This window comes from Staurois parvus, unplaced genomic scaffold, assembly GCF_062004578.1.
Source record: "Staurois parvus isolate SC_StPar_1 unplaced genomic scaffold, SC_StPar_1.0 ptg000287l, whole genome shotgun sequence".
Lineage (NCBI taxonomy): Eukaryota > Metazoa > Chordata > Amphibia > Anura > Ranidae > Staurois > Staurois parvus.
The window spans coordinates 18,927,180-18,939,503 of record NW_028318083.1 but is presented as its reverse complement, the minus strand read 5'-3'; the positions used below and the strand labels follow the sequence as shown (position 1 = coordinate 18,939,503).

The window sequence follows — 12,324 nt, the reverse complement described above, 5'->3', positions numbered from 1 at the left end:
GACTTTATAAAATAACTCATGCAGTGTTTTAGTAGCCTTTTTTAGTAAATTTAGTAAACTTTTCAGTGCATTCTGGGCATTTGGGAGGGTTTCCTGAGGTTATCTTTTAAAAACACTTCTAAACGCAAACGTGCATAAACGCGGTAGGTAAACGCAGCTAAACTGACGTTTTTAACCTACGTTTTCTAGCAGTCAGTTTCCAGCGTTCAGAAGAATTTTTCAAATGCCCTGTGAACACGAGCCCTCACAGTTACTGATGTGCTCATGTCAGCTCTCAACCAAACTGTCCAGCCATCAAATGGCTGGTGTCAGAGCTGATCACAAGTGCAGCACGATGGCAACTGCAGATCTAACAGAGGCCAAGATGGCTGTTTGCTTGGCTGTATGAAGCCAGCCATACATGGGTCAAATTCCAAAAGAATTTTCTTTCGAAAATCCTTTCTAAAAAGTTTCATTAGAATTTCGCACCAGTAGTGGGTCATAGAAATGGCCAATTTTTGTGAGACCATCAAACGTGAGTGATCGGGCATGTTGGAAATTTTTTGAAAAATGAACAAATTTTGAATCAATGATGGGAAAATCACACAATAAATATAATCAAAAAAGAAACAAGCTGAGCTGTGACCTGGAAAGAAAAGAAAATGCCTGGCCACAAAAAAATTCTTTTCTGTAGCAGCATGTGAAATTGAAGCCTTGGTTGGTTGAATTTTGAAATCAATGGTGGCAGAGCTGATTTACAAAACGTAGGAAATTTCCAATTTTTTTAAAGAAAATTTGTTCAGAATTCGACCCATGTATGGCCTGCATAAGAGGGTTTATTTCCTGTACCTGCTTACAAGGAAGATCTTAGGCTAGGTTCACATATGTGTGGGTGGTGCTGCTACGGATCCGCATGAAAATCCGTGCAGCTGCACAGAGGAATGCGGACCCGCGGGCGGGTGCCATTAGTTCTAATGGGAAAGGGAAAATGTCACCAGCACACCAAGGATCACCAATATGGGTCCAAAAGTTTTAGTGAACGATCACATAGTTACAGCAAGGCAACATTTCGGAGCCTCGGAGGACCCCTTCGTTTCGGAGTCTCGCAGGACCCCTTCATCAGGCATAGTCACACGCCTGATGAAGGGATCCTGCGAGACTCCGAAACGTTGCCTTGCTGTAACTATGTGATCGTTCATTAAAACGTTTGGACCCATATTGTTGATCCTCGGTGTGCTGGTGACATTTTCCCTTGCTGATTCTGTGCGGTTCCAGCTGATTTTTACCGCAGGAACATGTACGTTTGGATTGTACATTTGCATTAGTTTTAATGGCACGCCGCCCGCACAGGAAAACGCAACCGTACTGGGAACCGAGGTTCCCATGCAGGCTGTGTTTTCAGAAGTGCAGGGACTTCTTCCCTGTGTGTCACGGGGAACAAGATTCCATTCAAATGAATGAGCTCTCGTGCCCGTGCAAAACGCAGCCCGCACGGCTGCATATATGTAAACCAGGACTTAGCAATCACTGTGTAGATGTGGAAAACCCAGTTACTCCTGTGCTTGGGGTTGGACTCAATGTCATTAAGACCACAAATGGAAATTCTTGGGATATGCACGCCTTGCTGCCCTCAAAGGACCGGGGGAGTCCAAAGTACTGAACAGAGAAAAACAGAGGGCACAAAGGCCTAGTGCATTACCTTAAAAATGTTTAACCACTTCCCTTCCAGCCACTGTATATAAATGGCCAGATGGTGGCAGTGCAGGGGTAGGTTGCCGTTCATAAAAGGGGCCCACCATTTTGGATTGTGTGCTCTCCCTGGGAGTGTGCGGCACAGCGATCTGGTGCCCGCTGTGTCTGGAAGTCCTGATCATGTGATCACTGATTGGCCAATCAGTGATCACATGAATTGGTGTATGCAAGATGTAACTCCTGACATCACTGCTTACTACGTGTGAAATCTGTGAATGATCACAGAGGTCACATGGTACAGGGCTATTCACAACAGCCTTGTACCATGTGACAAGCTGTGACCAATCACAGCTCACACAGTATTTCTCAATGGCTGCAAGAATGCAGCCAAAGAGAAGGAGAAATGATTGCTTTTACAGCCTTTATGGGTGTAAAAGCAATCAGTGTAAAACAAAAATCTTCATCGCCCCCTCACTATGGTGACACTGTGCTACTAGGGTGACAGTATGTTAAAAAAAAAAAAAAAAAAAAAACATAAATAATAATATAAAAAATTAAAATAAAAATGTAAAAAAATGTTTTGAAAAATTATAATTTTTGGTTATAAACTCATTTGGGTTATTTTGTTTTACTAAAAAGATAACGGAATACATTTTGGCCAAGATGTATGAAGAAAGATTATTTATTTTGCAACATTTTATAAGAAAAACACTTTTTTCTAAAATTTTGGACTTTTTCATTTATTTAGCAAAAAAAAATAAAATTCCAGTGGTGAATAAATATCACCAAAATAAAGTTTTATCTATCTCAAAAAAATGCTAAAAAATGCATATGGGTACAGTGTTGCATGACAGCACAATTGTCATTCAAAGTGTGATAGCGCTGAAAGCTGAGAATTGGCCTGGACAGGAAGGTGGTAAAAGTGTCCTGACATGAAGTGGTTAATGAATGTAAATAATAAATATTATACTCACAAATGATCAATGAATAAAAGGCACATCGTAAAGGAACGGCTCTGTCCAATTCACACTGTGTATTTATCTGTTGTGAGAACTCTGGACATCCAAAAGGCTGACGCCTTTCGAGGACTAGCCTCTTCCTCAGAGCCACTTAGCGATCACTGTAGTAGCACCGACTACTACAGTGATTTTCAGCTATCTTAGCTGACCTTTCTTTATGACATATGCATTGTTTACACGGTGCCAAGACTGACCAATGTAACAATGAGATGCAGGTCAATCCTGGAGATTGGTTTTAAACCACCTCCCGCCCCCCATATAGTAATATGACGGGCGCAAGGTGGTTCTCTCGTTCTGGGAAGATGTCATATGACGTCCTCCCTTTCTCACCGCGCATGCGCGGCTAAGGGAGCGCGCAGCGCGGCGATCGGCGGTGCGCTGTGTCCCTCGGACACAGCGGATCACCAATCACGGAAAGAGCAGAAGACGTCGGCTCGGTCATGTGATCAGCTGTGTCCAATCACAGCTGATCACATGTAAACACGGAAATGCCAGTTATCGGCATTTCTCTCCGCTCGAGCTGTCACGCTGACCGCTCGAGAGGAGAGGAGAGACGGTAATTGGCTTTCCGCGGAGGGGATATGTACACTAATCATCAAGGCACTGATGATCAGTGTGGCCCCAGCAGTGCCACCTGTCAGTGTCCATTAGTGCCTTGTGTCAGTGCTCATCAGTGCCTCGTGCCAGTGCCCATCAGTGCCACATCAATGCCACATATCAGTGCCTACCAGTGCACATCAATGCCACATATCAGTGCCCATCTGAGCTGCATTTCAGTGTCACCCATCAGTGCCAGTCAGTGCCACCTATCAATGCCAATCAGTGCCACCTATCAATGCTGCCAATCAGTGCCACCTATTAGTGCCAGTCAGTGCCGCCTATCAGTGCCAGTCAGTGCTGCCTATCAGTGCCATATATCAGTGCCATGTATCAGTGCTGCCTTTCAGTGCCCATCAGTGATGCCTGTCAATGTCCATCAGTGCTACCTACCAGTGCCTCCTCATCAGTGCCACCTATCAGTATCCATCAGTGCAGCCTATCAGCGCCCATCACTGCAGCCTCATTAGCGCACATCAGTGAAGGAGAAAAATCACTTATTTACAAAATTTTATAACAAAAACTAAGAAAAAACATTTTTTTTTTACTTTTCAGTGGTTTTTATTTTGTTTAAGAAAAAAAAAACAAAGGTGATTAAATACCACCAAAATAAAGCTGTCACAAAAAAATGATAAAAATGTCATATGGGTACTGTGTTGCATGACCGCACAATTGTCAAAGTGCAACAGCGCTGAAAGCTGGAAATTGGCCTGGGCAGGAAGGGGGTATAAGTGCCCGGTAGGCTAGCGGTTAAATAATCTGAATGTTTTCTGCCTGTTATAACAAATGTGCACTATGTTGGTGCTATTCATATTTTTATGATTTTTTTTTCTATTCTCTATTTTTTTTTTTTTTACTGTAAATCTTGTTTTTCCACTGAATCAGAGAACAGAGAAGGGGAATGTGAAGTGGTTAATGGTTGGTGTATGATCACTAGTGCATTTGGCACACAGGAAGCCCAGTGATTTGAAGGCTGAGTGCAGTTCTTGCAGTCATCTCTGAGCTGTCACAGTGAACAAGCTTTTCCTCCCCATCTGCTTGGTGCTGACTGCACTGCACACACATGGTGGAGAGGCAGCAGCTTGCTCTGTGTCCATCTCTCCATCCCTGTCCTCCTTCTCCCCACCCCTTCTGCCCTGCCTGCAGCCCCCACAACACTTGTCTTTATTTGGAGATGCCGGAAAGCACAGCCATCTCTCTCCTTCATGACTGACACACACAGGGATTGAACCGCAGCCTGTGTTTATGTGCCTCCTCCATCTCTCCTGCATCTGTGCTATTCCTTTGCCATTGCTAGTACTGGCTTACAGCAGATCTGCATCAGCCCAGCCTTTAGAAAACAGGTAATGTCATGTGTGTGTGACTGTGGAGGGGATCTGGTGCAATAGGGGGTATGGGGGGCTGATCTTGTGGGGGCACTGGATGATCTTCATGTTCAGGGTCAACACAAGTGACAGTTCCTATTACCGCCTCTGATAGACAGCATTAAGGTTCAAGTCATCCAGCATGACCACTGGCTCCCTCCCTCTCACCCCCTCCCTTTTTTTTTCTTGCCAAGGCCTTTGTAAATCCACATTGCAGTTTGATTTGTAGTTTGTGGGGAAATATGTAGGCGCCGGGTAAAAGGGGGAATTGTTTTCTGCTGTGAGGTTAATGATTGTGTAATCTGATCACCTTAGCACTGCGTATACATTTGAAAAAGTTGTATTTGTTTACTTTGATGTCCTCATTGTTATTTTATGTTTGTAAATAATAAATGTCAGGCTGCATTCACACTATAGTAGGGGGTGAACGCATGCAAAGTCACGCAATTCTGCGTTCATTCATGATACGTGCAAAAACCACGCGGTGATATTCATTATTATTGCACCTTAAAGCGCAAATAGGTTCATGAGCTACGCGTGTAGGGTAGTCTGTTGAGTTGCCCTGAGTGCCAAGCATGACAATGTGCAAAAATGCACATAGAATGCGCTAAACAGTGTGAATGGGGGTTATTTCTATAATCTGTTTTATTTTGTGCAGTGTGTACTATATATTGGTATTATATTTCATCCATAAGAAGAGCATGTGACCGCTATCACCCATTATTCATAGACAGTACGCAGTCATGTACCACTTTGGGATTCTGTATCTATTGTATGATGTCTATAGAGGGGATGTAATGCAGTTGTATTTTTCCTTTAATGTCATTTATGTTTTCTTTGTAGTTTTTGGTGCTTCCATGAGCAAAACAAAGTGAGCACACTTAAAGCAGAGTTCCAGCGTTTTTTTTTTACTCCCTTGAAAGACAGTGGTCTCCCTCTTCAGTCCGTTTTGGCAATATATATATATATATATATATATATATATATATATATATATATGTAGATTTTTTTTTCCTAAATACATTTTATTGGTAATTTTTGTCTTCACTTCTGGTCTCGGCCACCTAGGCGATTACATCATCAGGCATTCCCTAGGGCTTCTGGGATATCCGCATCATCTATCCCAGCAGTCCTAGGGAATGCCTGATACCAAAATCTCACATTATTATGAGACCGGAAGTTACGCGATTGCGGGGATTTCTTCGCACTGTGCAGGTGCGAGATCGCTCCTTCACACTGCGCAGGTGCGAGATTGCTCCTTCTTCACACTGAGCAGATGCGAGATCACTCCTTCTTCACACTGCGCAGGTGAAAGATCGCTCCTTCTTCACACTGCACAGGTGCGAGATCTCTCCTTCTTCACACTGCACAGGTGCGAGATCTCTCCTTCTTCACACTGCGCAGGTGCGAGATCGCTCCTTCTTCACACTGCACAGGTGCGAGATCGCTCCTTCTTCACACTGCGCAGGTGCGAGATCACTCCTTCTTCACACTGCGCAGGTGCGAGATCGCTCCTTCTTCACACTGCGCAGGTGCGAGATCACTCCTTCACACTGCACAGGTGCAAGATCACTCCTTCTTCACACTGTGCAGGTGCAAGATCACTCCTTCTTCACACTGCATAGGTGCAAGATCACTCCTTCCTCACACTGCGCAGGTGCGAGATCGCTCCTTCTTCACACTGCACAGGTGCGAGATCACTCCTTCTTCACACTGCGCAGGTGCAAGATCACTCCTTCTTCACACTGCGCAGGTGCGAGATCGTTCCTTCACACTGCACAGGTGCGAGATCACTCCTTCTTCACACTGCGCAGGTGCGAGATCACTCCTTCTTCACACTGCGCAGGTGCAAGATCACTCCTTCACACTGCGCAGGAGCGAAAACAGGAAGTGCATGCTGGGTAGCCAGCTGCACAATTTCCCAGAAGAATGTCTGAGCGAGCTTCAGGTGCCCACCCTTAAGATGACAGCGTTCACAATATGAGGGTGCAGTAAGTAAATTTATTTTTTTATAAGGAAACAAAAGGATATCAACTTGCATTGCCTAAGCTGCCACTCTCATGTGGGTGCCTTTAGAAAAAAAATAATTAAACGGCTGGAACTCCGCTTTAAAGAAAGCCTATAGAGAAGAGAGAAGAATTCTTAGGAAGGTCAATGCCTAGGCTATCTTCATAGGGATCTGAAAATTAGGGATGAAATTATACCTTTCTTATGAAATCCTCTGGTCTGCCAGGTGATACAGGTCATAGGTGATATAAGCAATTCAGCTTTAGGGCCCATATATACTGTTGTGTTGCATGTTCTGAGGCGCTAAAATGTATGATTCATGGATCCCTATATTAAAGATAGAGTGTGTTCCCATATTACTACTACAGTTCCATGCGTTTTATAAAAATATTTCTGTTTTCTTGCCTAGGGAGGCTCATAGATGTCAATGGCAGCACATTAAAATGCATATACCATGTTTATTGTGTTGTCAACTGGTATTAACGCCAATGGCTGTTATCTCCATCAACTCTAAATTCAGAAATGCATTGAAGATGCATATTGAGGCATGAAAAACACACCTGCCCAAAAAACTCACCTCTACACACACTCATGTCTAAATGGATACAACATGTATATAACGTGTTTGGATGCGCTGGCAAGAGGTATTGACTACCCTTATGCATGCCATACATGGTTCGAATTCCAAATGATTTTCGTACGAAAATCGGACCTAAGAATAATCGGCCGATTTTCGCTCTGTTAGTGGGGCAATTTTCGTGGTTCCTTCCCATTTCGTTTATCGGGCATGCTGGAAAATTTGTGAAAAACGAACAATTTTCTAAATCATTGGTGGCACCATCGGATTACAGAATGAATGATGTTTTGATTTTCGGACGAAATATCATTTGGAATTCGAACTGTGTATGGCCTGCATTAGTTTATTGTTGTTCAGTCTATCCACTCCAAATTCTAAATTCAAAAACACATTCACAGTGATGCGGTGTGGAATTTGCAGTGTTATGCGAATTCTGCCCCGCATCAGAATTGCACACCGTTCATGCGAACCACTGCGGGTTCTAGTGTGGACCCAAAAAAGGGTCCTGCACATTTTTTGGTGTGGTGCGAATAGATACATTATGTATGGCTCCAATCGCACCACACACAAATCGCATGTGATTTGCACAGGAATGCAGTGCGGTTCTTGTGCAAATCTCATGCGATATACCGCACCATACATATGTGAACCCAGGCTGAAGGCGCATGTCAACAAATCTTAGGGAATGACCGCACCTGCCCAGAAAAATGCACCTTTTCATGGCTCTAAATCAGCTGCAAAAGAAGCCTAATTAAGAGATGTACATAGGCTACCATTGTTGACATCTGAGTATGATAGCTGCCTAGCTGTTATGCTCAGGGGCATATTTACCACAAGGCAAACAAGGTATTGCCTAGGGCGGCACTTTTCAGGGGGGCAGCACTGCCCCCCGAAAAAAGGGATGGAAGACGAGAAACACGCAGCATGGGGGGGACCAGGGGGGATCTGAGAGAGGCTGTGAGCTTCTTGATGGTGTATGCAGAGCCTGACTCTTGTTTCTGGGCATGTCCGGAGCTGCAAAGGTGAGTGTCTTCCCTCCCTTGCCGGATTGGGTGGGAGGAGGGTTGCCAGTGTATGGGGGCGGTGATAGTGGAAGGCTCTCTTGGGTGGTGGGAGGGCTGGGGTGCTGTTGGTCAATGTCAGGATCTCTTCATAAGGGAGGGGGTGTTGGTCGGTGTCAGGGTCTCTCTGGTGGTGGTGGTGGGGGGGAGCCGATTTTTGTCTAGGGCAGCACGAAACCTAAATGCACCACTGGCTATGCTGATGCTTTGGCTGCAAACTGGAACAAGCAGACAGATTGGGAATTCTTTTTGACTTTTACCTGCTGCATGTTTGTTCTGGGCCTGTGACTTAGAGGCCCCTATAGTTCTCTAATGACATATTCTTTAAATTATGCCGGCAAACTGGCAACGAACAAAAGGTACTTTTCCGGTTTGGATAGAGTTTGAGTGATTCAACACCCTGTCAGGTTTCATTGCTGTCTGTGTCCCCATTAAGGAGATTCACCCTCTCTATTTGTCCTGTTTACCTTTATTATTGAAAGTGAAAGTAAAAGAAAATCCCTAATTTAGGGTCGTCCCCAGAAAAGTAATAGATGGGAACTCTTCTAATGGGGTCGCTAGTTCTGGTCCCCAAGAAATTCCCTTAACCACTTGTCCTCCAGAGGATTTACCCTTATCCTGACCAGGCCATTTTTTGTGATACGGCACTGCGTTACTTTAACTGACAATTGTGCGGTCATGCAATGCTGCTCCCAAATTAAATTTATGTCCCTTTTTCCCACAAATAGAGCTTTCTTTCGGAGGTGTTTGATCACCTGTGCGTTTTTATTTTTTGCGCTATAAACAAAAAAAGACCAACAATTTTGAGAAAAAAAACAATATTTTTGACTTTTTGCTATTAAACATGTCCAGTAAAAATTTTTACAAATCACATTTCATCATAAATGTAGGCCAAAATGTATTCTGCTACATGTGTTTGCTAAAAAAAAAATCCCAATACGTGTAAATTGATTTGATTACGTGAAAGTTATAGCGTTTACAAATGGCGGTATAGATGCTGGAATATATTTTATTTTACTAGTAATGGTGGCGATCAGCGATTTATAGCGGGATTGTGGGACTGTGGTGGGCATTCACTGCATACACTTGGGGGAACTGACTTGGTGTCACTGACATCCCCAGTGACACCAATACAGTGATCAGTGCTAATAAAAAGCATCAACACTGTACTAAGGGGTTAACATTTGGGGCGATCAAAGGGTTAACTGTGCTGTGTGCTGTTTCACTATGTTTGCTGTGTGTGTGCTTCACTGTAAGCACACTGCTTTGTATGGCACTGCTATGCAGAGCCATACAAAGCAGTGTATAGGAGCTGACAGGGGAGAGATCTGTATTGTTTACATACCAGTCTTTCCCCCGTAAGACATACTCGTGACCATTGGTCGCCGGCGAGTAATCACCAAGTGGGGCCTGGTGATTGACAGCCGAGGCCACAAATATATACATTATTTTGTGCACCCGTGCCGCCCTGTAGCAGTATTTCTGCTATAGGGCAGCGCAGAACCGGTTAATTTGCAGGGATTTCTTCTTACTTTTGGCTATGGGACAGGAAGTAAAGGGAAATCTCCCCAATGTAGCACAGATGGCAAAAAATTCTGACAGGGGTTATAAACTTTCCCTTACTCTATCTAGATTGTTAAAACCGGTGTATAATCAATGTAACATTTTATATATTCTTTGATTATACCTCACAGTGCATATTTTAGTGGCTCTTTTTTTAGTCCTCATGCACACTGAACACTTTTACAGTGGCTGTTTTTGGCTTCTGGCGTTTTTTCTACAGCCAGTGAACTCATTTTACCCTATGTGTTCATGCACACATAGCCTTTAACCCCTAGACGCAGAGCGCTTGCGAATATGCGGCTTCTCGGTGTCTGGGCCTTGATGCCAAGCGGCCGCATATTTACATGCCATTAGAAAATACATATGTGCTAAGAGCACGTGCCCTGCGCACTCCCAGCACATATGTCCATGACTCGCGGAAAGGTCCCGATCTCACCTTGCGATCGGGACCATTTGCAATCATGTGACAGCAAATCACGGCGGTATAATGACCCTAAAACCCCGCCTGCCTCCCGGCTTCTGAAACTCTTAAAGGGCCAGAAGGCGCCGGGTCAAAGGGGTTAATCAACCTTTTTTGACAGGTGCGTTTTCTGGCTGGAAAAACAAAACTGAACTAGTGGGTTTCAAGAGGAGTTTTTTAGCTGTAACAATGCTCTAGCTCTGAAAAACGCTAAAAAACACAGCTATCCAGTGTTTATGAAGATTTTGTATGAGTATAATTTTGCTAAAAAACACAAATGCTGAAAAACACTAAAAAAACGCTGCAAAAGGCTAATTCAAAAACTCTAAAAACTTGATAAAACTCTCGTTTTTAATGAAGGATTCTACAGCTAACGCTACTGGTGTTTTTATAACGTCCAGTGTGCATGAGGCCTAAGACTTCATAAATGAAATAGAAACCACACAGTTTTATTGATTGTTGCAGCTATTAGCACTGAGAAACCACCAATTGTGTCCACTCTCACCAGTAAATCCATTCATGAACGGTTCATGATTACTGTCCTAACGACATTTTCATTGGTTGCTTGGTTCAGACATATCACAACTAGCTACTTGTGACTCTTAAAATTGTCCAGCCCAACCCATGTATTAGGTAGGAGAGAAGACAAACATCGCCAGTCTATTTTGCCCAGATTGCTTCAAACAATTCCGTGAGAAAAGATGTGTGGATGCGTTTGCTGCACCAGCCAATCAGATTCTGTGTTTCATTTTCTTCCCACAGGTCACAAAATGAAAATGAAACTTGTCTGGTATTTTTTAAGCAGCAGCCCAGCCATTCCCTCTGTATTAGTGTCTATAATCAGACATAATACAGATAATGACATTTATCTATACATGTTTATACATCTCTTTATAGAATACCTTTGTGAGGGACAACATACCCTTGTGTTTTTAGATATGGATGATATTCAGGTTGGTTCTAAATATTTTATTTGTCGAATTATTTAGAACAACGTGCTGCTCCATTGTTTTCTGTTCAGTATAACTAATACAACTGAACCAGGATGGAGTACAGGGGCTGCCGAGAGGAGTAACAAGACTCTCTGTAGTTTGAAGCCCAATCCCAGGGAAAATCTATATTTTCCTCATCCCTTCCTTCTAGCCCCCTCTAACCCATCCTGCCAGTCCTCACATTCAGGTTCCTCACTGAAGCAAGTTCCATGTGCAGGGGCCGCTAAGCCACCACTGCACTTTAAGCCTCACTGTCTGGTCCCCTTTACTCCTTCTGGATCTTAAGGAGAATTCTCTGCTGGCCGGCCTTCAAAATTAGACTGCCAAGAAAATGAAAAAAATCAGTTGAAGTACATTTAAAGTGTAGGTACTGAGAGGTGCTAGCAAATACCTACTGCAGCCAGTAGAATAGGGCCAGTTGAAGCCCTTCACTTCGGTCCTGGTGAATCGTAGAATTAATTACGCATGGGGCTTTCCATTCCACCTCACCTTCGACTATCAAGGCTGTACGCACTCTGTTGCCACGCTGGAGAAAGCTCATTCTCTTCTGGAATCCTTACACCTTATCCCACAAGGAGGCACAGCGTAGAGCTCAGCGCATTCTTCTGGATCCCAGGCGGGGCCACCTCTTCTGGGTTCGCCTCTGGGAGAAGACATCTAGCCAGGAGAGGGCCCTCACTCGGACTCCCCTACGTTCCAGTCCAACCTGCTCCTCACCAGGCTGATGCCGTTGACTTCCTCCATTGTGCCACCTTGTTGATTTCTTATGATGGGACTGTGAATTTGACCTTCTGGGTTTCCCAGGTTTGGTTTAGGGTTAGGTCCGGTTCAGCTGTTCCCCTGAGTCCCAATTTGGATAAGGAGTCATCACACAGCCTTGAGCGCCGAGACTTTCCACCACTGAAGAACAACAGGGGTCCTGGGTAAGGGCAATCAGGTTTGTGGGGGTGGTTTGGGCCAATGGTTCCCACAGGGTTCTGGGGAGGGAGGTTAGCTCAAGTGGGCCCTTTTTC

The 12,324-nt window shown here is 44.1% G+C and overlaps 1 protein-coding gene across 1 annotated transcript in view; it reads left to right on the top strand.

Annotated features, from left to right (window-relative positions):
• The first annotated feature begins 4,294 nt into the window (after window positions 1-4,294).
• CAP2 (cyclase associated actin cytoskeleton regulatory protein 2) overlaps window positions 4,295-12,324 on the top strand; it is a 195,172-nt gene continuing 187,142 nt past the window's right edge. Inside the window, exon 1 of the mRNA XM_089682282.1 lies at window positions 4,295-4,630. The gene's annotated coding sequence lies outside the window, so the exon portion shown is untranslated. The remainder of the gene's footprint in view (window positions 4,631-12,324) is intronic.